A 27,475-nucleotide genomic window follows, 5' to 3' on the forward strand; every position below is an offset into this window, starting at 1 on the left:
AAACTATGTGCCCTCAACTCCTTATCTCAGGGTCTCCTTCTGGGAGAACCTAACCCAAGACACCCCAGCTCATCGGCTCATGATAACCAAGAACCCTTGAGCTGCAGCTGGCCCGATTCACCCTGTGTTCTTCTGGGGACTTGAAGTCCAGCCTCTGGGCATACTCCACACCAAGAGTTCTCCCCGACTCTGGCCAGCAGCCTTCCCTGGTCCAAGACTGCATGGGGTGCTGGGCCAGAACTCTCCTCCGGGCCAGGGCATTTCTGAGCATCGCCCGTCAACATGGGAAGAGTTTATCTTGTCACTGGCTGCATTGTCTGCTGATTTATCTCTATCCAGGGGAGTAGGGCCCAGCTGCAGACAGCAAACATATTGAGTAAATTCCTAATGAACTGATTACTCAGCTTAGCATTTTAACTGCAGCATTAAGCATTCTCTCACCCTCATAAACATGTTGAACTACTGAAGGGATTATGGCTTCCAGGCTGGCCACTCTGTCACTGGGAAAAATTAATCTCGAGATTTAATCAAAGCCAAGACCACAAACTGCAGTAGGGAAGGGCCTTTTTCTTTCCATGATGCCCAGGAGATGGCAGGGAATCCATAGCTCCCTCCGACTTGTGAGTGACCTTGAGATGTCATCTGGTCCATTCTCCTAGGCCTGTGTGCACACAGACCCTCACGCCCCGATGACTGGAACCTTTTCTAGACACCATCCAGATGAGAAATACCCTTCTGTAGATAGAAGGGTAAACCTAAAAGGAAGTAGGTTAACGAGCAAGGTTGGAATGCGATGCAGACAGCAAATGCAGGGTTCTTCCCTATCCTTAGCCTCTTCCGTTAGAGATTCGCTGTGACCCACAGATCCTCATCTGGGGGCTTTTGCAGTAGCCAAGACTACATTTGGATGCTTCGCGTGTCTTCCCTGAGCTTCCCCATCTCTCCTGACCTCTGTCAGCTTCTGTGCGATCGGGCTGAGGAGTGTGGATGGCAGAGCCTGTCTGTGCGGCTGTCACCTGGGCAAGTGTGTCAGCGTGTGAGGCCAGCAGAGTCTGCGAGGATTGCATCCTCCAAGGAAGGGACCAGATGTTGCATTCCATGGCTCAAAGCTCGTGGTCTTAGTTTAAATGTGCTCACGGGTAGGCCTGTGTGACTAGTAAGCAGCAGCTAAGAACTGTCCAGTGTCTAGCTCCTGAAGGAGAAGGCCTGGAGGCCCTGTGTGGCTCCAGAGAGCCCTTGAGCCTAGATTCTCAAAGTCTGGTCCTAAAGGGCAGTCCTGGGACATCTGGGCTCTCACTACCTGCAAATAGTGTCAGGACAGCTAGCAATGCAGCATCTGTGGCCTCACCCAGACCTCCTGGATCAGGACCTTTTTTTCTGGAGTCCCCAGATATTTCATGTGTGCCTCTAAGTGTGAGAGGTGCTGGCCAGCCATCCAGAGACCCTGCTCTGAACTCAGAAGGCGGGGGCAGATCCACCGAGGAGCTCTCCCTCCTCAGAATCAGAGCAGCCAACGGCCAGGGACAGAGAAACACTGATGAGCAGTAACCGGGCAGAGGCCTCCGGAGATGAGAGCTCTCAGCCAGCTCTGTCCCTCGACCTGTCACCACCCTCTGTCCCTGTCAGGGCCTTCTGTCTGCCCGCTAGTAAATCCTCGCCCCTGGAACATGATCGTTTCCTTGGCATTGGGGACTCAGGGGTGACAGGAAGCCTCTTACTGAACCCCCGGGTACAGGTTGTGCCAAAGGAGACCGAGAGCTGTGTGCCCACTGTGCATGCTGAGACAGCCCCACACCCGGCGGGTAGACTGGACGAGAGACAGCCATCCCCTCTGAGTCAGGCACCTTGTTAGACTCCAAAGGCAGATGGTGGGAGAGACTCTGGAGGTCACCTTGCACTTGGACCAAGAATGCTTCCCGGGAGTCAGATGCTCCTTGTGCGTGTTTGGGATATCACAGCAGAACCTGTCTCGAAGCTAACTGAGCCCCAAGAAAGGAAGGGAAGTTCCAGCCTCTGAGCTGCCAGGCCTCCCCCTCCCTCTCCCCGACTCTCCTGTCACGTGCACGTCACAGAATCGCTGCCCCTCATTTCCTGCCACTTCTTCTTCTTTTTTTTTTTTTTTAGATGCAAAATCGGGGATGGCAATAGTAAGTGTCTCCTAGGGGTGATGTGACAATTAAATGAGCTGATTTACTGAAAGCTCCTCAAATAGAGTCTGGCACATTGTAAGTGCTCAATAAATGCTGTCGCTTGCCATCACTGTTGTTCTCGTGCTCCCACTGGCTCCCCATCAGACCAGGGCTGTCCTTTCTGGAAGCTGGGCATCTCCCACCCCCTTCCCTAAGAAGCCCTGTGACCCCAGGAAGAATGGAGACCAGGCTGTGAGGGTGCTGCTGGCCCCACTAGCTGCCTTCCCAGTAAAGCCTGGGGAGGCGGGAGTGGAGAAGAGACAGGGCAGGGAGGGCAGTGGAGCAGGGAGAGAAACAAATGGCAGGAGAAGGGGGTGGAAACAAGGGGAAGCAGAGAGAAGGGAAGGGAAGTCCCTCCAGCATCTATCGTGTATCTGGTTTTTACACGCAGCTTCTCATTGATGCCCCACAGCAACCCTTAAGTTAAATCTTAGTCACTCATTTTGTGGATGGGGAAAGTGAGGCTCTGAGAGGTGAAATAGCTTACCCAAGGGTCAAGCTAACCAGTTTTCACAGATTCTTTCTTCTCAACCACCCTGGAGCCTTCTAGGCTTTGGAGGAAGAGGAGAGAACTCCAAAGGACAGAGGAGGCTTCAGCAGGGACAGGGAGCCAGCGGTGGAGTGGGCATGGCCCCTTGGGTGACTCAGGCATGTCCGGGCACCTCTGGCAGGCCCGTGCCACCCAGGACCTCACTACAGTCACTTCCCCGCCTGTGTGCCCGGTTCCTCTGAAGTGCTCCTTGACCCAAGCCCGAACCATCTCCCACTCTGCCCGCCTGTGGCTTCTGACCCGCCGCACCTGGCCAGGAGGAACGAGAGGCTGGGCCCGGGGACCTGTGAGGGCAGGCGAGGGGAGGGGTGCAGGCACAGGCGGGGCGAGGGATGAGTAGGAGGGGAGGGCGCAGTGGGGGGAGGCTGCCAAGGCCGCTGGAGGTAGCGGAGTGCTGACTTCAGAGAAGCTGGCAGGTGTCACCATGGCAACCGCAGACCAGTGACATCTCCGAAAAAGAAAAAGGACAACAAGTTTGAAGATTTTATTTGCTGGTTTTGCACTCTTTGCCAAGAAGAGAAGGCTGGGTAGACAGGTTGGGTGGGGGTGTCAGAGGAAGGCTCCCCCTGAAGAGAGGATGTGGTTGAACACCTGAGGAAGGTGGTGGAAGCTTCTGCACGTGGGCTTTAGGACCCCCAGGCCATGGTTCCCTCTCCTGAGGCAGATCCATCTACCCTCCGTCTTCCAGATCCTATTTTGAGAACTGGGGACTCCTCAGGGCTTGTCAGTCCGGTCTGGTTCTATGCACAGTAACCCCCCGAGAATCCCTGTTCAGACTTAGGCCCACCAGGAGGAGGAAACTTCAGAGGTCAAGATTTTCCACGCCCCATCCTCCCTCCCCCTGCCTAAAAGTACCCCCTTCATCTACATGGCATTTGACATGCATCCAGGAGACACAGGAAACAAAAGTTCCGACTCCCAGAGCCACACTGCCTGGCTCCGTAACATCCTTGGTCTTCCAGCCATGTGGGTAAACTAGTTAGCAACTGTACCTTGGTTTCCCCACTGTGGGACCGGGTCAATAATGATATCTGCTTCACTGGGTTGTGGGCCTGAGTTTCCAGCCCCAGCATAGGGACCTCTCATATCTGGGCAACCCCCACCTTGATCTTGCTCTGAGAGCCTCCATCCAGCACACTCACCGGGTCTCTGGAAGGGAGAGGAGGAGGATCCCATCTTCTTAGGTCTGCCTTTCCAGGCTGCTCTGGGACCACATGCACAGCTAGAGTCCCTGGGCCTCAGATTGTTTAAGCGGCTTTCCATCCCTGGAATTTCTAAGATCCTGAGCAAGAAAAATGCACACATACACGCGCGCACACACACACACACATGCATACTGATTTTGATCCTCAGAGGAGGACCTGTCTGCATTGATGAGAGTGTGAACCAGAGGCTGCTTTCCGATAAGTAGTTTCCTTCCTTCCAGACCCAAGCCCGCAGAAGATCTGTCTTCCTGAACAGACCCAGACACTTGTCAGGGACCCATCAGCAATGGGTGACTCACTCAAATTAGCCTGGCAGTTGCAAATAACATGTAAGTGCTCTAGAAGGGTTCTCTGTACATGTTTTCCCCAGAATTTTTTTAACGTTCCCTGTAGATGTAGATAGGTGATATTGTTTTAGGCTCTATCTTAATTGCTATGAATTTCAGAGGAACGAGGCTTGGCGGTAAATGCCCAACCAGCAGTTAGCCAGTGCTTGTAGATCCCACCGGACCTCCTCTGAGAGTTGGGGTTCTGTGTGACCCATTTTTAAGGTCTTATCCTTATTTCCAGGGAAAGGAATGAGGGGCCCGGAGGTCATGGGCTCATTCGAGATCACACGGTGAGCCAGTCAAAGAGTCAGGCCTCAAATTCTAAGATCTCCCAGCGCTAGACATGATCCCTGACCTACAGGGCAGCCTATGTGGTGATTAAGAGCCCGGGCTCCTGACCGGACAGGTAGGGCCAAGTCCCAGCTTTCCCAGCATCTAGCTGTAGGAAACCACCTTTCAGGCCTCCATTTCTGCATCTAAAAATCAGGGAGAAAACGTCTAACCTGGTGCTGTTAAAAAAGCCAAAGAGTAAATATATACCGAGTTCTTAGAACAAAGCCTGGTACACAGCAAGTGCTCAATCAGTGTTTGATTTCAGCCTTCCCATGGAGGCCATGAGGCTTCCATCCATGGCTCTGGAGAAGAGGAGTAGATACATGTCTCTACCCCAACATCAATTCTCAAGGGTCCTTGAAATTTTCCTAAAGGTAGGCCTTTAAAAAAAAAAATCATGGGTTTTAAGCCAAAACTATCTTCCCCAACTTATCTCTCAGCAGCGTGGATTCTCAGGGCTGGCAGGGCCTCCCACGGCACAGAGAAGAAAGAGCGTGCAGCCAGATGGACCAGCATTAGAATTCAGGCTCCACCCTTCACATGAGGTGACCCTGGCACATTCTTTAACCTGCCGAGGGCTCCAGGTTGGCTCTGTGATGAGGGCTGAGCCAGCAGCCTGGCAGCCCCAGGCCAGTCTTACCCTGAACTTGATAGGTTCTTGCTCTGGGTCTCAGCCTCCTTACCTTAAGATGAGGAGCTCATTCCACACGGTGCTAACAACACAGGCTCAGGTTTATGGCCCCCCCACCCATAGCGCCCCCACCCCCAAAGTGCCCCTCAGAGTCCTAAGTGGCAGCATCAGATGCTCACAGCAAGAAGGAGATAGGAGAGAGACTCTTAGCAATTCTAGAAAATGAGGGCCAGAGGGGGGTCCTAGAAGGTTACGTGGGGCACTCCCCATTTTACAGATGAGAAAACTGAGGCCGCGGTCAGGGGTGGAGAGAGTGCCTTGTCCAACGTCAGAGCTGGGACTGGATCCCCTGTGTTCTGCCTTGTAGTCCCAGTGCCCTTGACACTGTGTCAGTTCATGCGTGTGAAGGCTGATACCCCTCCTCTGGGTTTTTCCCACTTGGCAGCTTGAGGAAAGCGAATCATCCCAAGTGTGTTTCAGCGCAAAGATGGCAAGACACGCTTCTTATTAACTGTAATGATCATGGTGATGACAATAACTCTAATTCATCGAGTGCTATGTGTCAGACATGGTTCTAAGGGCTTTATATTCATTTAATCCGGTCGGGTGGGAACCGTTCTCGTCTCCCTTTACAATGAAAGGACTGAGGCACAGAGAAGTTAAGCAACCAGCCCAAGGTTTCCCAGCTGGTAAGTGCAGGAATGTGGTCTTGAGCCACACAAAGTTCTAAAGGCTGCCCTTCAACCGTGTGTCCACGCTGACTCCTGGGAGTGTAATTTTTCTGCATTTCCAGGCCGTAGAAGCCCAAGGAAGGGAATTGTGCTGGATTCAATTCGGTTTAACTCCATTGGTATATTTGTTGAGACCTGCTAATATGATCAGCTGGATAGCCAAAAACACTGGCGGGTTCCAAATTAAATAAATGTATCAGGATAAAATAGGTTTCTGGATTGACTTCTCACACAAATGTGTGCATGTGTGCACATATGCAGACACACACACACACACACACACACACACAGAGGGGGGAGAGAGAGAGAGAGAGAACCAAGACTATGGTCAAGCAAAGAACAGAATGAATTCAGAGAACCAGAACGCCTAATTCAAGTCCCAGCCCTGTTGCTGTCCAGCTGGAGGCTGTTTGGCGGGTTCATCTGCCTGCTCTGTGAGCGATGGGGCTGCATCTATATTATTTGCCCCCAAATTTCCAGTGGTTCCCACTCAGCAAATGAATAGATTATTTCCTCACTTCGGCTTTCTAGCTGTGTGACTTTGGGTAAGTTACTCAGCCTCTCTGTTCCTCAGTTTCTCCCACCTGTAAAGTAACGATTTTACTTACTCATGGGGCTGTCTGTTGCCAGGATTAGATAAATTGACCTGTGTAAAGTGCTTAGGGCTCCGCACAGAGTTAAATATGCACCAGTGTTAACCAGGACGGTGGTGAGTACACTGACAATCTCATTACTGTAAAATGGGCCAGTAATAGCGTTTACCTCCTAGGGTTATTCCACGGACCAAATAAGATAATAGCTAGCATGGAGTATGGGCTCAGCCCCCCACTCACATCACAGATCAGCGACAGAGGAAGGAAGGATGTGCAGACTATGGGGACACCCTGCCACTCTATCCGTGAGGAAGAGGGAGGTGACAGGGTGGGCCCTGGCCTGGAGCCTGTCACGGTAGTAGCAGATGGGACATTTCTTCCCCTTGCGTCAGTTATTTCTATGACTTCCCACCCCAAAGCTGCCACTTTGCACGTGTGACCCAAACTGTCTCTTTAATTATCCCACGGAGGAGGAGAAGCCGCAAACAGGTTTAAGATATCACGGTTTGCTGCGTTGCGCTACACCCCGCATGCATGTAAACAACATCTTGTGGCATTGTCTGATAAATTAAACATCTCTCCTTCCCGGGCTCGGAGAGGAACATCGGGTCCCCAAGAGGAGCACGGGTGACTCAGCCAGCGCCTCCGCCGCTGAAGAGTTTTGCATGGTGCCCCTAGAGCTAAAAGCTTGGCGAGGGACAGAGAGTGGAAAGTGCCAGCCTCAGCTCAAGAGTGGTCTGTTTCCCTAGGAGCAGACGACAGGATGTGCCCAGACCAGGCTGGGATTCGTTATTGGGGAGCGGGGAGCCGAACACCTCGGCAGCCCCAGGTTCCGGGAGAGCACGCTTCTCCGCATCACACCGCCCCCAAGGCTCTGTCCCCTAGACTCTAGCCCCTCTGTCCCAGCCCATCACCAAGTCCTGACTTATCAGCTCGGCTCTGCCATCCACTGTGTGACCTTGTGACAGACGCTCAACCTCCCTGGGTCTTGTTTTCCTCCTGGGCCCACAGACAATGAAGATAACCTTGTCAAAGGCAGGCAGCTGGATCACACTGTCCCCTGGGCTGTCCCATGAGCTCGAAGAGCCACGAGCCTCTTCCCAGCCAGCCTCCAAGGAGATCTCTTGACTCGGAAAATGAGCCAAAACAAAGACATCCTGAGAACAAAGGGGAGCCAGCTTTGATGAGAAAACCCACCACCTAGATGACTATTCTTCCATCCCACTGGTAGTTAGAAATCACCCAAAAAGCTTTTTTTAAATAACCCCCCAAATACCAACACTGGGGCAATTCCCAGCATTTCTGACACAATTGTTTGGCGGGAAGCTCAGGCTTTGGCGTTTTGCAAAAGCTCCCCCTAAGGTCTAACACACAGCCAGGATTGAGAACCACTGACCTAAATAATCCGTTCCCTGTTAATTAAGAACTGAAGGTGATTTTAACTAATAAAGAAGAGAAAGAAGATGGGAAGAGATTCTGGGGAACCAGACGTCTAGGTCTTTTGGCAGCCTCACCTGAGATGTTCCTCAGGGTCCAGCCCAGACAGGCTGGAAAAAGGACACCGCCCGCCCCCCCCCCCACCCCTGATTCTTCTCCCTGCTGAGTGTGGGCTGGGGCCCGGATGGAGTGTGTCCATGGGCCACCAGCGACTCCTATGCCCCGGGCTGGGAACTGGGGAGAGCAGGCAAGGGGAGAGATGGGCTCTGCCTGGAAGGGTAAAGGAGGGAGGGCTTCTCCAGGCAGAAGGCTTGAGCTGAGGGTTGAAGGAGGCATACAAATTTGCCAGGTGGAAAGCAGAAGGAGACAGCAAGATTTCCAAGCAGGGAATGGGAAATAGCAAGCACCTCAGTGCACGTGACCTAGGGGCTGTCCTGCTCCCTCAGCACTCATGGGGCTCTCTGTGCGGCCAGCTCCTTACCAGGCTATGCTGGTGTGGGTGGGAGGCCCGCCCACCAGAGAGCTTGGGCCCCGCCCTTCAGACTTACAGTGGGGCTGGGAGGTTCAAAGGGAATGTAAAGATGGTTCCATGCAAAGGGAATTCCTAGTGAGGGCCCCTAGTTGGCCTGTATCATTAGGAAGTTGCTTGGAAGTTGAGTCTGGAGAAATGCATAGGTCAGACAAGATGCAGGTGACATCTCAGGGGACTGGGTAAGAAAAAGCCCTGCTTATCTGATGATTTAGCCCCTGCCGTGGCCTGGGGCAAGGACAGGACAGGGAGCCCCATGTGACTGAGGTACAAGGAGGGAGATGGCCTGAGCACAGCTGCACCAGGCCAGGCTGGGACTGGGCAGTGAGGGGTCCCCAAAACCACACTGAGCTGGTTGGACCCATTCTGAATTTGGGGCTTTGAAACAGACATTTTAGTTTTTAATCTAGTCTGGATTATCTTCATCTTTTTTTTTTTTTTTTTTTTACCAATGCAATTGTAAAATATAATTTTTAATCTCTTCTTATGGAGGAAGGAACCCACAAAGGCAAGCATACCTAGGGCCAAGGAAAATCACATCACCCTTGAGGCCGCCCAGTCGGCTGGGATTCTAAGTCCCCGGATGCTCGTCTGAGCCCGCCTGTAATTATCTGGGTATTTTTGGGCAAATCACCAACCCTCATGGAACCTCAGTTTCCCCTTCTATAACCCGGGAGCAGTAAACTCTTCCCAGAGGCAGCACCCCCATGGGCGCCGTCCACCTGGGTTACCTGGAGAACAGTGCCCACTGAATGTGCAACAGGGTCTAAGGGCTCACGAGAGTGAGGAGTGGAGAAAATAAGAGCCATGCAACCACTTTTCTTTTTAAGTTTATTTATTTGTTTTGAGAGACAGAGAGAGAACGAGAGCAAGTGGGGGAGGGGCAGAGAGAGAGAATGCCAAGCAGGTGCTGCACTGGCAGTGCAGAGCCTGATGCGGGGTTCGAACTCATGAACCGTGAGATCATGACCTGAGCCGAAGTCATATGCTTAACCGACTGGGCCTCGGTCTTAGCACTTGGGGAAGGGGATCGGGGCTCCTCACACAGCCTCACCATCCCGCTCCCTATACCTCCCATCAGATCTTCCCCTTGAAGGAAAGAGTATCTCTGAGGTTGCCAATGCTGATGAAACCCTTTGTGGGAACAGCCTGCGGCACTCTCTGTGCTCCCCACCCGTGCACATCCCTGGCTCCTTCAAGACACCCACCAGTCCCGGAGGCCTGGGACCCCGTTTTGTCCATCGCCAACCCGCCAGCCCCAGCACACAACTCATCTTCATACACGAGCTGGCACTGTTAGGCCACAGGCCGTGCTGGTCTGTGGTGCTGAGCCCAATCCCCTGGCTCCGACCCCATTGGGCTTACCTCCGGTTCCCTGTCCCCTGGGACACTCTGAGTCCAGCTGTCATCTCTCTGCACAACAGCGACCTGCCCTTGTTACGCTTGGGTCAGTCGGTTTCCGTGCTGGTGCTGGGGTCCCCAGCCCAGCCCAGGCCACACGCTGGCTTCTCACACACTCCGGGGGCCATGCTGACCTCTGGTGGCTCCTGTTCACTTGACTGTCCCCTCATGAAGCTCTAGTCCCCACCAACCACGAGTAAGGGCAGCTTCGGTGGGGCCGTCTCCCTCCTGCCGCAGGGTGGCTGACAGGTGCAATGTCATTTTCTTGGCAGACCCAGAAAAGCACAGGGTCTTCTAGCATCATCTTCTCAACAAGTTTGAAGAAGCAGCAGCTGGGGCCAAAAGAGCGTGTAGCGTGTTGAATGGTGGCCCTCGGAAGATAAATCCACCCACAACCTCAGAACGTGACCTTACTTGGAATGAGAATCTCGAGATGACATTAACCTGTATTGTATTTAAGCCGGGCCCTAACCCCAAGATGGGTGTCCTCAGAAGAGACAAAAAAGGAAAAGATGCCAAGAAGCACAAAGACAGCCATGTGACGACCGAGGCAGAGATTGGAATGACACAGTCACAAGCTGAGGGGCTCCAGGGGTTGCAAGGAGCCAGCAGAAGCTGGATGAAGCATAAAGCCCTCAGAGGGAGCACGACCCTACTGACATCCTGATTTCAGACTTCTGGCCCCCAGACTGTGCAAGGATCGATATCTGTCGTTTCAAGCCACCCAGTTTGTGGCAATTTGTTACAGCAGCCCCAGAAAATGAATGCAGAAGGGGCGTGCTCTCCCTGAAAGTGCTCCTCTCTTCTTTTCCCAGTTTGATAGCTTCCCCTCATTGCATCCATTCCAACCACTGGCTTGCCCCAAAACCCCATGTCTGAATTACCAACAATGGCAAGGCCATCTTGCATTTACCGAGTGCCTGCTATGTGCCAGGGACTGGGTTTTTGCAGCCCACTGAGTGTGCAGGGCAAGTGTGAGAGACAGCATGTGACAGTGATTCAGGCCATGGAGGACCTGGATGGCCACTCTCTACTTCTGTGTCCCTGGGCGGTGGTTTAACCACTTGCTGCCTCAGTTTCCTTATCAGTAAAATGGGGATGATCGTAGTAATGCCCACCTCCTGGGCTGCCGAGAGGATTCCGTGGATTAACCTGTCTTACGCCCTTGGAACCACAGCCTGAACCCTGCAGGCATTGGCCGCCATCCTTTCCCCATGGCTCAGGTGAGGAAATGGAGGCTCAGGTGGAATATGTCACTTTCTCGGCACAGCTAGCAGATGGCTGGGCTGGAGTTTCATCCCAAGTTTTTCTGACTTTAAAGCTGAAGCACTTTCTAGTCTGACACACACGGTCTCCTTTCCAGGAGCTTCCCAGAGACTTGACATTTAAGCTGTGAGGAGGCATGATGTTACCTGAGATGCTTAACAGGGCTTCTCGCCCAGGGGTGGCAGCCGGGGGCCGCTTGTAAGTTCACAAGCACCCTCTCGGCCACCAGCTGGCAGAGAGCAGAGCCCCAGAGCTGGGCTGGGGCCCAGGAGATCACCTTTCTTAAGGAGAAAGAAGGCAGAGGAGGAGACCCAGAGGCATGGGACTAGGAAAGCGAGGTGTGATCCGGCCTGGGAGAGCCAGGAGGGGGCCAGACACAGAGGCATGGGGACTCCCTGGTGTGTGTTGTGCGTCTTCCGGTGGCGCAGGAAGGGCCTCTGTCCCAGCATCTCACCCAGTGAGACCCATTTCTGTAACAGCGTGAGAAACAGGTGCTTAAGTAGCTGTTGAACGACGCAGCCCGGAGGGAACGAGGGTGTGAACGCCGGGGTGGAAAGAGACAGGAGATCACAGGCCAAGGAGAATCGCAGTCATGGGAAGTTGGATGCCAGTGAAAATGAGGTTTGGGGAATGACATGGTTCTTGACTGTCAGCCTGCCAGGGGACCTGAAGGTGGGGGCTGCGGCCGCAGGCAGGAGAGAGGCCTAGGGGAAAACCGATATCATTGTGTCAAACAATGCTCAGGGTCATGACACACGCTCCCCACTGGGTCTCCCTGGCACCACAGGCCCCAGTTTCTTACATGATTTGTAACAACCGCAGTGTGGGAGGAGGGGCAGGTGTATATGCCTGGAAGGAAGTGCATATGTGTGCTAGGCTTTGGAGGGTCAAGGCTGTGGGTGCATCGCAGGGAAATCTGGATCTGTGTGGGGAGAGGGGGGGTACTTCACAGACCACTCCCAAAGGACATTTGGCAGGAACCCCCCCAGAATCCCTATCAGGCTAAAAATGACCACACTGGCCCCTCTGCTCCCCACAAATCTTCCCCCTTCTGTCGAGTCAGCGCTATGGCTGACATCCGGGGTCTTCCGACATCAACTCAGCCAGAAGCAGAATGAAAAGTTCAGGCAGACATTGAGTGGTTCTCATACTGCAAGAAGACGTCCCCAGATTTCCTGGTTTTCACCAAGACCCACCTGCTGGATTCCTGAGTTGGTGGACTCAACCAGTTGTTTTGACCTAAAGACAACCAATCCACCCCTGGAGAGGAAATAAGACAAGAGAAATGGGAGGGGCTGGAAGGAGGGCAGAGGGAAGATGGGCAGAGGTGGGGAAGATTCAGGTTTTTTCATAGCACAACCCGAATTTCTTTCTCTTCTGTGCACACACACACGGAAACTTATCTCTTTTTTTTTTTCCAAAAATTTTAAGTTTATTTATTTATTTTTGAGGAAAAGAGAGAGAGTGCAAGCAGGGTAGAGGCAGAGAGAGAGAGGGGGAGAGAGAGACAATCTCAAGCAGGTTCTGCACTGTGAGCACAGAGCCCGACGTGGGGCTTGATCTCACGAACCACAAGATCATGACCTGAGCCGAAATCAAGAGTCGGATGCTTAGCTGACTTTATCAAGCCCCCACATGTGGGGTGGGGGCATCTGTTTGTCCAAGTTATTGAGCCCCTGTGACCACACCCACCAGCACATGGGATGCCTGGGGGCAACCAGGGTCACTAAGTGTGCACAACTAGGTCTCATGGTTTCTGGGCACTCAGGCATCGTCCTAAGAGGCTTGCCTTGCAGGAATGGGGTTCTGTTCACCTTCTTCCTTCAGGCAAGTATATTCTGGCTGCGGGTGTGGGACAAGCCATCATACAGAGCACATCTCTCTCGGTGTAAGCAGTAATGGAATCCTTGGGTCGGTCTGGAGGACGGCCCCCCGCCAGCCCAGGTGGCAGTTCCGGCTGTGGTACCGGAAAGAGCGAGTCCGAACAGTAATGACGGTAGCAAGCACTTAACCTATTACCTGCAGTATTAACTCATTCCATCTCTGCAGCAGCCCAAGGAAGGGGGGACTGTTATCTTCATCCCCATTTCACAGCAGGGGGCTTCAGGGAGTTGTCCCCGCCCACACTGCTCGTCAATGACAGAACAGGGATTTGAATCAGGGCCAACTGGCCCCCCGTCTGTGCTCTTGACTCTATACACAGCACTCCTCACAGCGTCTTAGGGAGAGATTTTAGCAGTTGGAGTAATACGTCCTTTACAGAGCATTCCATGACAGCATCCCTGAATCCTGGTGGCCCGGCCCTCACTTGAATATATCCACTGATGGGTGGCTCATTACTTTGCCAGGAGTCCATTTTTCAACAGCTTGGGTTTTTGTAAAAGTCGTTTGGATGTTGAGCCCCCAACTTGCCTCCCTGTACCCTGCTTCCCTGGCTCCATTCCTGGAGCCACTGAAAACAAGTCCATTCCTTCTGCCTGATACCCCTCAGGTATTTATTTGTAGGCCAGCCCCATCCCCGGCACTGCAGACTTGGATTGCACAAGCATGGGGTCCCGTAGCCCCCAGGTCCTACCTCTTTGCTTGTCATAAGCTCCCACACCCCTTTCCTGTCAGGCCCAGACCTGCTGGACGTGCTCTCCTTTGCCAACATGCTCGGAGGCTCGGAGACACCCTGCTGTGGCCCTGCCTCTCCTGGTCTTTGGCCTCATGGGTAGCGTGAGGGGCTGGCTCCGGAGCTCTGACATTTTTCCAGCTCTGACATTCCCGGTTGTATCTGGGGTGCAGCGCCACCTGCCTCTGTCCTGTCCCTGGTCCCTCGTGCTCCACTTCTGCCCCCGGTGCCCTCCTGGAGGTGGGCCCCAGGCCCGCCAGAGCGGAACAGCGAGAGCAACAGCAGATGCTGCAGGGGCCGAGGCCAGAGGAGGCCGCGGGTGCTGAGTCTTGGGGAGTAGGGATGGAGTGGGAGAGTCACAGCCCCCCCCCCCAGCTGCTGGCTGCCTGGCCTTCTGAATTTCTCGACTTCTTTCTCCCTCCCTCCCTCAGGGAATCCCTCTAAGCTGCAGACAGGAAACAGCCTCTTAAGTTGTTATTAACTGGGAAACATTGGCACCATTTCACTGTTGGTTTCCGTTATTGTCGCATGGGAGAGGGGGAGGGAGGACATTGTGTTTCCTTAGATGTGCCACCCCAAGCCTCCATGCCCTGGAGACCAAGCTGGCTGGGGCAGGGAAGTCCCAGGTGAGGTCCTGCAGGGAAGATGGGTGGGTGGGGGTGTGTACGTGTGACAGGTGAGGAAACGGAGACCCAGACAAAGGCTTCAGGTATCCACAGGCCTGCGATCACCCTGTTTGATGGTCTAGAAAGAAAACTCTGCCAGCTCTGGGGACATCTCTGGTGAGAATTCAGAAGGAAGGGACAGGCTTTGGGGTTCCCAGTATGTCGGGCAGGTGGATGCCGCGGCTGGCAGGGGCCCGGCTGCAAGTGGGTGACTAACTGCCAGCGTTGACTGAGGGATTCGGTCGCCCCGACCACTACAGGGCAGGGAGCAGTGCCACCCTGCGTCCATAGAGCAAGGGGCGAGAGCAGGGTGCTACTGAGAGCTTCATCCATAGGGAGCAGCTGGGAGCCATGGCAGGGCACCGGAAGAGATCCCCCCACCCCCACCTCCAGTCTCCTGTGGGCGCCTCCCATTGACCAAACCCGAGAAAGCCACTGGGAAGGGGAGTCCAAAAAACGCTGGGGTCAGAGCAGGGCAAAGAACAGATTGCGGAGAGGGTGCCCTCACAGAGAGTGAGCAGCAGGAACACCAAGGTGATGATCGTGTTGGCTTCCTGGGACGGCTGTGACAAATGACTGTACACGGGGGCTGCCAACAACAGGAGTCTGCCCTCAACAGTTCTGGAGGCCGGAGGACTGAGTTCCAGGCGCTGCTGTGGCCAGCCCTCCTTCCCTCCCTCTGCTGGCTCATGGCTGAGGAACTCTACTCTCTGCCTCTGCCTTCATGCACCTTCTCCCCGGGTCTCTTCTAAGGACACCTACTGTTGGGTTTCGGGCCCACCTGGCTAATCCAGACTGGTTCCATCACCTTAACTGAATTACATCCTCAAAGACCCTTTTTCCAAATAAGACCACATTCACTGGTTCTGGGGATTAGGACAGGGATGGATCTTTTTTTTGGGGGGGGGGGCAACCTTCCACCCACTATAATGGTTATCCAGGTAAGCGTCTGTCCCTTTTCTAGGTCACCTACACATGTCACTTAAGTGCACTTCAAAGTTGGCCTGGAAGGAAGAAAGGGCCAACACTGGGTCCATTTTACAGAGGAAGCCAGAGAGGAGAAAAGATGCCTCAGAAAGGGCGGGGTGTAGCTCTCCTGCCCCACCCCTCCCCCACCATACACAGTGCTTCTCAGCACTGGGCCTACTCCCTTTGCTGGTGTTGTTTTCACTGGATAGTTTTTCCCTCTTTGGACTTCAGGCGCCCAGACCTGGTTCTCCCATTTCAGTGGTCTTAATGTGACCCACTTTTATTTGGATATTTCATTTTCTTTAGTAACGGAATAAGTATGCACAGAACCACCACCCCCAAAAAACAGCTTGACTGTCACCCACATCTGAGTTCGATCCCACCCCATCCCACACCCCTGCTCCCCAAATCCGAACCTACCTTCCCTCCCCTCTGCCCCATCCCATCCAGGCCACCTCTCTGTTTGGACCACCACTGGGCTTCCCCTCAGCTCTGGGAATGGGAGGGCATCCCTTGAGCCTCCAGATTCCTATAAATTTGATCATCTGGGGAACTTAATTGCCCCAGAGATCCTGAAGCTGTCATGTCAGATCTAGGTCAAATCATAGGTGGGTCAGGAGAGCCCAGGTGTTTTTGGTCAGACATCTCTCTAGTCCCTCTGACTCATTAATGTCTTATGTTGGGTTCCTCCAGAAACAAACAAAAGTGAGGATCTGAGGTAGGTAGTTTATTTGGGGGTGACCTTAGGAAGCACTGGTAGAGAAGCAGGGAAGTGAGAACAGGAACCAGCAGAAGCCATTCTGACTCCCCCTTTTCCATGTAACCTGATGTATTCGCAGAGGGTTAGGGTGCAGATACGCTGGGACACTAATCCGCCAGCTCCCATCCAAGATTGGTTACAAGGGGAGGTAATTTCTCAGCGTTTCCGGTCTGCCCACTTGAGCCCAGTGAGTTCCTGTGCCCAGAGAAAGCCATTAGGCAGAGTCACAGATGCTTGGAGCAGGAAGCCATCAGTATGCGTAGAGGTGCTGAGCACTGAGGGATATGGGCAGCTCACCAGTGGGGTCTGCTGCAATTAATTAATCTATTTATTCATCAGAAATTGAATGTCTGGTTAGACCGGGTCTTTACCAGGTCCTGGTGAGAGAGTGATGAAATAGACACTAGTCCTTGCTCTGAAGGCTCTCATAGTCTAGCGGAGGAAACAGACGCGTGTGAGATCATTATAATGCAGTGTTGTTAAGTGCAGCAGTAGAGACCTGAGCTGGGAGTTTACACAGTCTGGAGTGGGCATAAGGGGAAGATCCGGGAAGGAGTCCTGCAGTGTAAAGCCCAAGTTAACATTGGAGGACGTTTAGGAGTTGGCTAGATGACAAGGGCAGGCCACTGTTCTGGACAGAGGATATGGCGTGAGCAAATAAACACACCTGGGCAAGAAATGGTGTGATGCATGCAGGGAGCGTGGAGTGGAGTAAGTAGCCTGGCTTCAAACCCTGGGCGGGGAAGGGTAGAGGTGCCTCTGCACAGCTAGGCAGGGGCGTGGGCCTGGGGCACTAGCACCCACGAGAAGCTGCCTCCTCTTCTGTCCTCGGGCCAAGCCAGGGTTAACACTCATGGCTTAGGCCCTGTTTTTTCTCTTCACTGGCAAATGAAATCATTTCTTAGCTTTAGCCGAGGTGCCCTCCGCGCTTTGTAGTAATTATTGCTCGATCAGTAAATGGAAAGGTTTTAATTTCGTAAGGGTATGTGCAAACTGCACGTTTTGCATTTACTCAGCCTTAATCAATACTGGAACAGGATTAAGAGGCCCCAGCAAGTCTTGTGATCCTACCTAAGCTAATAAAAAACGAGCCTACATAGCTACGGACAAGACTTTAACTAATGTACTGGTAGATAGCTGGTGACCACATTTTTCTGTCTTGTATCAAATTGTCACTAGTTTATTCAGGTATTGACTAAAAGAGTGTGTTTCTTAGAGGCAGGGACAGTCTATCATTGCTGCTGTAGTTTAAGATTTTGTGTCATCTTCTTTCCAGTCACCCAGTTACATTACATCTCGATCTCAAGCCTGATCGTCAGCAGTCTCCATCTGCTCTCCTGCTTTGTTTTTTCTCCCTCCTCCTATTATACTCTTTTTTTTTTTTTACTTATCTCATTCGTTCTGTCTTTCCAAACTAGAATGTGGGCTCTGTGAAGGCATCATCATTGATGCTCATTGTTTTTTTTTTTTGTCTCGATCATTTGCGGCTGTGTTCCCAGAGCCTAGAACAGTGCCTGGCACAGGTTAGAAGTTCAATGAATTATTTGCTATTGAAAGGAATGCAATCACCTGGTACAGTTGTTGTACACACGGTGTGTGCAGTTTCTAACGTCACTTTTTGGCTCTAAAATGCTGTGTTTCCATATGCTTGGTATATAGTGTATACTTCCTGAATGCCTGGCTGGCTGATTAAACAAATGGCCAAATCAAGTGTTACATTACAATGATGGAAAACGATGTCGTTGTTCCCTCCACCAGCCTCCCACAGACTCAGCTGGACAGAAGGAAGGAGGCGTGGAGAGCAAGCATATATTCTCTGCCCTATCTCTCCAGCACATGGCCAATTTTTAAAATAGCATTTAATGGCCATTGCATAAAGATGTCACTGCATCAGCGCTGGCCCCAAGCGGCTGGGAGACTGCGCAGCCCCCTCTTCTTTCTGTGGCGATCTCTCCAAGGGACCACAGAGTGGGGGTGTTTCCTGGCCCAGCTCACCTGCTTCATTTGTAACCCAACTCCCTGGATAGGGTGTTCTGCTAAACACACCGTCTCCCTTATCTGCCTCTCCTATGGTAATGCTCTTGCTACACAAGCCAGACAATTAGAGGTAATTGGGATAATCGGCATTTATTATGGCAATTTGCATTTCTACAGCAGGCAGCACAGAACTTACCACCCGGCTGGGGAATGCGCTTTTTTGGATCCAGGCTGAATTCAGCTCTTCATCCTAAAGCACATTTTAGAACCCACAGGATTTGTCCCTTCTTTGCTCACTGGAGGTCCTTAGGACTGCATTAGATGGGAGTCTCACCAACCAATCAGAAGGGAGCATATAAATTAGGGTCTGGAAATTAGGGAAGCCTCCTTCTGTCCCCCAGGAGAAGAGTGTACCTGCTCCAAGGAGCACTTGGGTCTGTGACCAGACCCCTGGTGACTGATTTTTCGCTACATTGACCAGATGTTTGACTTAATTGACAGAACTGTTTCACTGTCTCAGCCGAGTAACTCAAAGCTCATGCCTGCTGTTGGTAGGAACCCTCAGCACAGGAGCCCCTGTGAGGAAACAGCTCCACACAGGAGCCCACATGGGCTTCTGTACTGGCCCCTGTGCCTGTCTGCAGCCACCTTCTCTTGTGCCCAGCGTGGACACTTCCCTCACGCCCAGCTTCATGGGCCCCTGCTCGTCCCTCTCATGAACGAGGGCAGCGTTGTGTCGTGATTCTAACTGTAGCTTCCAAGGTTGGAGTCTGTTCTCCAGCTGTTAGCTGGGTGACCACAAGCAAGTTACTTAACCTCTCTGTGCTGCAGTTTCTCATCATCAAAGTGGAGATCATAATAGTACCTTGACTTGTAGGGTTGACAGGAGAATCAAGATCATGTATGTGAGGGGCGCCTGGGTGGCTCAGTCGGTTGGGCATCTGACTTCAGCTCAAGTCATGATCTCGCGGTTCGTGAGTTCGAGCCCTGCGTTGGGCTCTGTGCTGACAGCTCAGAGACCGGAGCCTGCTTCTGATTCTGTGTCTCCCTCTCTCTCTTCCCCTCCCCCACTTGCGCTCTGTCTCTCAAAAATGAATAAACGTTTAAAAAAAACTGTTTAAAAGAAAAGATCATGTATGTGAGTCCTCTTGCAGAGTGCCCGAGACAAGTGTGAGATGATCTAGTGAAAAGGTCCCCTCTCCAGCCACTGCACACACCTTATTCTGCATTTTCACCAACCCATCTACACATTACAAAGTGCCAAGTGTCCCCAGAGAAGCACAGAGAAAAGTGCTTAGGGAGTTTGGAGAAGGGAGCAATCGCTCTGGTCAAGGGGGGTGTGCAGGCTTTTTGAGGGGAAAGAGGTGGCATTAGTTCTGGGCCCTGAAAAATGGAGAAGACAGAGACACCTGCCACGATAAAGTGGAGGACATTAGGAAGCAGGAAAAGGTGGGATGTGCATGAAGAGAAGTTCATTACAAAGGGCACAGGTTTGTGTCTGTACCCGAAATATCCCTATTTACAGAAAAAAGACCATGTTTACAATTTAACCACAATTGAAAAGGGAGTGACATCACACACAGCCTCCTGGAGTCTCTTGCTCTATTTCATCTCACCCTGGGCAGGGAGACCCAGGGAACCTGTCACCCCCTATAATGGCAGCTCCTCGGGTCCAAGACTTTACTCCTATGACAGCCCCATCACAGACTTTGTCCACTTGGTTAAGAATGTGGTGGCCAAGCAGCAGAGACAATTTCCTTGGATTGCTGCGGAAAATGAGGATAGTTAGATGGTGGGGCCCACAGATCACTAGACCCTTCAGAGTCCCCCGACCTGCCTACCTAGGAGAGGGGCCTGGCTTTCCTTCTACCCGGGCTCACAAACGAGAAAGATTGATTTTGTTGTTGTGGGTCCTGTGGGTTCTTGGAGAGCAGGTGGGAAATGAAGTAAAACATTTGCTGCAGCTTCTTTTTATCCAGTGTATTAGTTAGGATATAGGTAAAATTGCTGTAACAGAGTCCCCAAAGAGAGTGGCTTAAAGAACAGGGAAGTGTATTATACTTTCACACAATGTTCTAGCTGGTTCAGGCTGGTGGGGCAGCTGTGATTGACAAAGTCATTCAGACCCAGGTTCCTTCTGTCTTGTGGCTCATTCTCCCCATGGGTGTGGTACTCACCTGCATAGTGATAGCTGTGTAGAGGGCACGTTTGCTTTCTAATACATGAGAATCGGAATGAGGACCATGATCCCTTTTTTTTTTTTTAATTTTATTTTATTTTTTTTTATTTTTGGGACAGAGAGAAACAGAGCATGAACGGGGGAGGGGCAGAGAGAGAGGGAGACACAGAATCGGAAACAGGCTCCAGGCTCCGAGCCATCAGCCCAGAGCCTGACGCGGGGCTCGAACTCACGGACCGCGAGATCGTGACCTGGCTGAAGTCGGACGCTTAACCGACTGCGCCACCCAGGCGCCCCGCATGATCCCTTTTTAAAGCCCTTTAAAGACAGGGATGTAGAAGTTGCACTTGTCATTTCTGCACCCTTTTCTTTGGAGAACGCAAGGTCGCATTGTCACACCTAACCCTATGAAGGGCTGGGAAATACAGTCTCTGGCCGGTACCTTGTGCCGAGTAAAAGCCTTGCGGGAAAGATGGGGTCTGTCAGCATAAAGAAGCAGGGTGCTTAGTGTTTCTGTTCAATCTGGCTGTTGGGCGAATAGAAGAAGTTGGGAGTTATTTCACATGGCTCTGGACCATCACCTACCAGTGGAGCCAGGACTTGCAACCCAATATGTAGCTTGCTGTGGACCTCTCTGAGCTGAGCTCTAAAGAGAACATGGGTTGCTGAGCCCTTTGGGCTTCTGCCACTCCTAAACAGTACCTCGTTTCATGAGAATGTCCACTGTCCAACCCCCACCCCCTTGCCCTCTCATGCCCAAGAGTCATCCCTGCTTGCATGGAAAAACAGCATCAGGTGACAATGAAGCCTCCGTTCTGGGAAAGTGCCAGCCCATTTTCTGATCTAACCTGACACGTGTTCATGTTTGTAAAACAGTTGTCTGTAGTTTCGTCCATTCCTCACATGTACCCTAGGATGAAAGCTGGACAGGTTTCCCCCACATGTGATTAAAGAGAAGACAGGCTCAGAGCAGTTAAGGGATTTATTAGTTAGTCCAAGCTAGTTACACTTTAGTAACAAGCAGTCCCGGTCTCCATACCTCAGCACAACAAAGGTTTACCTCTCATCCTCACAAAATCCATGGGGGGCCTGAGTGACTCTTCAGAACGACCATCCTCCATGTGGACCATAAAGATCCAAGCGTCTAATGGTTCTGTCTTCCTATAGTCTCACCATCTAAAACACACAGCCTCCTTGGGACTCATGGTCAGGGAAGAGAGACACCGGATAATCGTGTCTGACAGTGACACACTTTGTCTGCTTATATTCCAGAGTTCACCTGATAGGGAGTGGTGTTATCGTCTTGACTACTGATACCACTGGCTATTATGGCTTTGACAGCTGTGGCTAATTATGTATCCTTGCTAGCTTGAGGTGTCAGCAGGATCATGGGAGCAAATAAATGGCATGGTTGACCCAGGATGTGGTCTTCCTTGGACCTGTGATGTTGACCAGCTATGACTCTGCCCTTGAGAATAGCTGCTACCATAAATGGTAAATAGGCTGTCCTGTACTGTCTGACATGTACTGACATTACATAGGAGTTCTGGTCTGTGCCCTGCCTTCTGTTTCCAGAAGACTTTCACTGAAGACTTCCCAGAAGACTAGACCCTTTGGAAGTCTTCTCAGAGTTTTTAACAATGTGTTCAGCCTTTTTCCTGTGCTTCTGTTTCTCCTTATGTAGGAGGGAAAATAATGATGATCTCTATGGTGATTTGAGGTGTCTATAATATTGTTTTCACTGGGAGAGGTACCCTTGGAAATGACAAAATGAAAGAGTGATTGTCCTTGGAAGGTTGTCTACCGGCAGCCTGTGGAGTTACTAATTTTTAGTATGGAAAGAATCAGTGATATGTCTCATCATCTGTCTGCAGCCAGAGCAGCCCAGGCCCAAGGGCGCATCCCCAAAACGCCTTCCTCTTGTACTTTGGGTTCTCCTACAAGGGGCCTCTTGCCTCCCCTGGTCACTTAAGAGCTGCACATGTGACTGGGGAGTGGAAAAGAGCCTGTATGTTTTGAACAAGGTGACGTTCACAAAAGCGTGCTGCTTGGCACTCTGGCTCCTTCTCATAATTGTCAGGAAACCAGGATCAACATTGCACCACTGAATTCTGGTAATGAAATGTCTGGTCTCCCCAACACAGGCCTCATGGCCGGTCCAGAGAGATGCTCATTAAGTGAAAAGGCTGATAATTCAATCACTGCAGGGCCAGACGTAAGCAGAGGATGCTTCTTCCTTGGGGAAGAACATGACTTGCTCTTCCCCTGAGTTTTCTACCACCTAGTGACTCCTCCAACCCCAAGCTGAGGCTGGTTTAGCCTCTTAGGTAAGTCACATAATGTAGGTCTCAGGAATTAGAACTTGTGCAGGAAGAGCATATCTGGAAATCTCCAACCTCCCTTCATGAAGCAGATACAGTCAGACAAGTAATGGTCTGAGATTCAGTGAAGCCTTATTTCTCACCAGCTTCTAGAATGGGGGTTCAACTTTGGGGAAAGTCGCCTTCACCTTAGAGAATCTGATGAAAGCTGTGGATGCTCTTCCCAGAAAAATGCATGGTCACACAAAATTCAGCACACACTTTGAATAAGTTCACAGGTCCCAGAAACCCTTCCTGTGCTAGACTATGTCACATGTATCTGGTTCCCTCGGGGGCACTTCCCTCTTGTTTAGAGGGAGCAATGATAGTAAAGCTAAGAGTAATGTGGGTGGACATGCCTTGATGCTATCTTTGAGGTGCATAGGACCTTCAACTCACATCTGTGCACGTCTAAATGTTGTGCATCCTTCAGGCCTCATAGCAAAGCCTCTGAAATTCTTCCCTGGTTATCTTTCCTCGTCCATTTTCTGAGAACCGAAAGAACACAGCACCCCTAACGATGATGGCCATTTTCTTCTTACATTAGATCTTTATACACCTTCTGTGCTCTCTAAAGACCATTCCCAGGAGTTGGGGACCAGCCATATTTGTTTCATTGCTGGGTGTCCCTTAGCACCTAATGCAGTATTTTATACAGAGTGAGTGCTCAGTAAATACTCTCTGGATGAATGGATGGATGATGAATGAGTGTCCTCACTTGGGGATTGCCCAGTCCGCCTGCAGTGGGATGCAGCTGGACATTGACAAACACCACCCACTGGGCCTTCCTTACAGGCTTCTGACACAGTTGCATATCCCAAGCACACATATTCGGGGACACAGACGAGTCTGTCCCCATGAGGAAATGCCCCTCCCTCCCTTGCAATATGCTCAGGGGCCTTTGACATTTAACTCCAGTGCAATTTGTTTCTTTTCACCCGAGTTGAAAATACCAACAAATGTCACCCGCCTTCGCTCCTCTCTCCTGACATGTGACTTTGATGGGCCAGGAGCTTGCAACACTAATGAGCATCTCGGGTGTCCAGGAACTAGCAGGGGGATGCAGGGCTCTTGGTAGGTAAGAGGCTGGTGTGGAGATAGTTCCCGCCTGAGAAGGGTGAGCACAGAGTTAGGGATGGGAGCATTGATGTGCGCAGAGGTGGGTGGTGGGACAAGGAGGTAGAAGAGGACAGTCCTTCCTTCTCCCAGCACCATTGAAGGGAGCACCATTGAAGGGAAAGATGACTTAAAAGGAAAACCTGCAGGGAGCCCAGGGCTATGTGGTGGCACCATGGTACCTAGGTTCCTTCTATTTTCTTGTTTTGTATCCTCAACAAAATAATCTAACTGCTGGATCAAGATAGGTACTCAGGTCTGTCTGTGCATCTACTTTCCAGTTGTTAGGAAAGAGAGAAGTGTAAAGAAGTGTATGCCTTTTCTTTAAGGAAACCTCTACAATACGGCCTACTGGTTTATTTACAGCCCATTGGCTAGAACTTGGTCATGTGACCACACCTAGGTACAAGGGAGGCTGGGAAATGTAGTCTTTATTTTGCATGGCCTCTAAGGCAAATAAGACTTGGGGCTTCTTACTGGGGAAGAAGGAGAGAATGGATATTAGAGGACACCCAGGAGTCTCTGTACTGTCACTCCTTGGAGGAAGAGCACAGCACTGGGCATCAAGGAAGACCTGGTTGATTTGATTGCCCTCCCAACTGTCCAACTGGACTTTCCCATTACCTCTCTGGAGGAGAGCACTTGCTTGCTGAGCTCACTAAACCTCAAGGGTTGTGGAGAGACAAGAACCTCACTGCCTAAGCCAAGCCCTGATCCTGTTTCTTCCATTGATAGCAGAAAATTGTGAGCCCCTACCCCAAATCAGTAAGCCCCCTGAATCCCGAGGCCATGTGATTATTGTGAATAAGAGGAAGCATTCACACACCAGTGTGAAGGACACTGCCCAGGGCACCCAGCCCCCTGGTCTCTCACCTGCTTATTCTCTAACCCCGGGAGCACCCTGACCTTAGACATGTCAGGGTGGGGCCTCCTCACCCTGAAACTCTGGGGTGAGCTCCCCATTCCCTGTCCGTGGAATGCTCGACAATAAAGTGACTCTGAGTGATGTTTGACTAGAGCCTTCTGTATGTCTCATTGGTTGACTCTCCTGGAGAACATAGGTGGTCAGTTCTAAAGTTCCAAGACCGGTGATGCCCACAAAGCTCTCTGAGGCCCCAGAGGGACCACTGAACACCTCTCCGAGCCTCATGTGCCTCATCTGTAAAATAAGGGTATTTACCACGCTCCCCACAAGGTGTGAGTGGAAGGGTGAGAGGTTAAAGCATAAAATGGTTAGCAGGTAGTTAACAGTGGACAAATGTTCACCATGAGATGGTGATGATTCCATCTACACTTGAAGAGCCAGAATTACTGAAGCCAATTGCAAGGTGTTTAGCCTGCGAAGTTCACAGAAGAATAGAGGTTTGGGGCAAGCTTTTAAAATGTTCTTGAAACCTAGTTCCCCCACTTAGTGGAGGTAGAAGACAGGACCACACACTGATAGCTTTGCCTATGGTGAGGTAAAAGGCAGCCAAGTTTGGAGGAAGAAGAGAGACTGGGGTGAGGCTCACTCCTGAGTCTGTGCCCAACATCATTACAACACAGCACCTTTAAAGCTAATGAGTGCCCATCTTTACACAGGAGAAGCTGAGCCACAGGGTGGGAATGTGCTTAGCCTGAAGTTAATGAGAAGTTCAGTGGGGGGGGGGGGGGGTATTTGCCCCTTGCAAAGAGGAAGTATAAATAGAGTGTTCCTGAAGAAGTACTCTCATGGTGAAGAAATAGAAGACTTTGTTACCAAGGACCCCCAGTCTGAGGGGAGACAGCTCTGTCCTCAAGGAGCATCAGGGGAGACACAGCCCTGTTGCAGGGACCCTAGTCTGAGGGGGAGACACAGCCCTGCCCTCAGGGAGCCCCAGTCTGAGGGGAAGACACAGCCCTGCCCTCAGGGAGCCCCAGTCTGAGAAGAGAGACACATCCCTGTCCTCAGGGAGCCCCATTCTGAGGAGGAGACACAGCCCTGCCCTCAGGGAGCCCCAGTCTGAGGGGAGGAGACAAGCCCTGCCCTCAGGGAGCCCCATTCTGAGGAGGAGACACAGCCCTGCCCTCAGGGAGCCCCAGTCTGAGGGAAGACACAGCCCTGACCTCAGGGAGCCCCAGTCTGAGGGGGAGACACAGCCCTGCCCCCAGGGAGCCCCATTCTGAGGGGAAGACACAGCCCTGCCCTCAGCAAACCCCAGTCTGAGGGGGGAGACAGAGCCGTGTCCTCAGGGAGCCCCAGTCTGAGGGGAGACACAGCCCTGCCCTCAGGGAGCCCCAGTCTGAGGGGGAGAGACAGCCCTGCCCTCAGGGAGCCCCAGTCTGAGGGGGAGACACAGCCCTGCCCTCAGGGAGCCCCAGTCTAAGGGGAGACACAGCCCTGCCCTCAGGGAGCCCCAGTCTGAGGGGGGAGACAAGCCCTGCCCTCAGGGAGCCCCATTCTGAGGAGGAGACACAGCCCTGCCCTCAGGGAGCCCCAGTCTGAGGGGAGACACAGCCCTGCCCTCAGGGAGCCCCAGTCTGAGGGGGAGACACAGCCCTGCCCTCAGGGAGCCCCAGTCTGAGGGGAAGACACAGCCCTGCCCTCAGGGAGCCCCAGCCTGAGGGGGAGACACAGCCCTGCCCTCAGGGAGCCCCAGTCTGAGGGGGAGACACAGCCCTGCCCTCAGGGAGCCCCAGTCTGAGGAGGGGGGACACAGCCCTGCCCTCAGGGAACCCCAGTCTGAGGGGGGAGACACAGCCCTGCCTCAAGGACCCCAGTCTGAGGGGAGACACAGCCCTGCCCTCAGCAAACCCCAGTCTGAGGAGGGAGACAGAGCCGTGTCCTCAGGGAGCCCCAATCTGAGGAGGGAGACACAGCTCTGCTTTTCTGTCAGTTTGAGTTTGGGGAGGTAGGCAGGGCCGATTTTGCTTCTATCATCTGTCAGCTGCCCCCTACACCTCTCCCTCTTCCCTCGTGGCTGTGTCTATCTGGCCTTTAATAGATTGCAGTCTCCTAGAGAACAGAGAGGAACTATTTATTCAGACTCTGTATGGAGCCCAGCACAGCAGGTGCTCAATAAATATTTATAGGTGCTAATGATTTTGCCCACTAAATACACATAACCTAAGTGACAGAAGTGTAATGAGCCTAGCACACAGCAGCTGTGCCAGCGGCCATTGGTAGTAAGAAGCAGGGTAGAGAAGGAGTTTACTAACAAACTGGAAGCGATCAGAGAGAGGGAGTGGAAGGTGCTCCTTTTCTGTGGCCGGCACAGCGAGTGAGCAGAAAATACTCCCAGTACAAAAAAATAAAATAAAATAAAATAAAAATCTCAGCCTCTTCTCTGGGCCTAGAGGCATCCTATGCCCAAACTACCCCCAAGCCTGACCCTGGAATGGGAGCAGCCAGTTTGGAGGAAGATTTCAAGCGTTGCTTCCTGACCCCAGCTTTACTTGCATTAACTTCTACCCACGTGACCTACAACAACAGAATTTCGTCCACTAGTGGCAGAGATCCCTGGGTGTGCAGAATTCTAGAATATGTTTTACGTTTTAGCTTTCTATTTCAGTGGCAATCCCAAATCCATTCTTTACCAAAGACGCTTTTGAGAACAGCCAGTTGTGACTTAAAGACAGTCACAGAATAAGAATCATAATGGGTGACCCGGTTTTGCGATTTC

This window comes from Lynx rufus, unplaced genomic scaffold (genome assembly GCF_022079265.1).
Source record: "Lynx rufus isolate CCGP_SWC_20201006 ecotype Redwood Valley unplaced genomic scaffold, mLynRuf1.p SCAF_6, whole genome shotgun sequence".
NCBI classification, from domain to species: domain Eukaryota; kingdom Metazoa; phylum Chordata; class Mammalia; order Carnivora; family Felidae; genus Lynx; species Lynx rufus.